The sequence below is a fragment of the Frankliniella occidentalis genome, unplaced genomic scaffold (assembly GCF_000697945.3).
Source record: "Frankliniella occidentalis isolate FOCC.00 unplaced genomic scaffold, Focc_3.1 Scaffold37, whole genome shotgun sequence".
In the NCBI taxonomy this organism is placed as follows: Eukaryota; Metazoa; Arthropoda; class Insecta; order Thysanoptera; family Thripidae; genus Frankliniella; species Frankliniella occidentalis.
Window position 1 is genome coordinate 1,066,857 of NW_026267167.1, and position 492 is coordinate 1,067,348.

At 52.8% G+C, this 492-nt stretch overlaps 1 protein-coding gene across 1 annotated transcript in view; it reads left to right on the forward strand.

The window, feature by feature from the left end:
* Positions 1–492, forward strand: part of LOC113215479 (serine protease HTR4) — a 75,530-nt gene that overhangs the window by 69,212 nt on the left and 5,826 nt on the right. The window lies entirely within an intron of this gene.

A 492-nucleotide genomic window follows, 5' to 3' on the forward strand; every position in this document is an offset into this window, starting at 1 on the left:
CCCGCCCTCTCTCTCGCCCCCTCTCTCCCTCTCAGCTGACTGGTGACAGAAAGTTTTACCTGCGAAGAAAGAGTCCCGCGTTTAAAATGACGCTGCTGCTGTACTTTCTCAACAGCAAACAGCAACACCGTACAGTAAGGCACAAAACTATACAAAAGTGCAGCGCAGTTTTTATTCGATGTTTCCTCTGACGCGCTTATTTTCAACAGTCCAATTTTAAAGTGAGTTGACGCCGTGCGTTTTATTTCTCACCTTATGCCTTATTTCTTTTTTGGCGTTCTTGGACACAAAGCAGGTCGGTTGTATGCTTGGAGCGGACTCAGTCGTCCGGCCGTCTCCCCTGCCCCCTCTCCCCCTTCTCCCTCCCTCCCCCCCTCTCCCTCCTTTGCCGACAACAACAGGCCACACAGCAACGCTCGGCTCAGAACGCTGCCCTGTCGTGCTTCGGCCGCATTGTCCGAGTAATCGCCTATAGCAGCTAGCAGGCCGAAA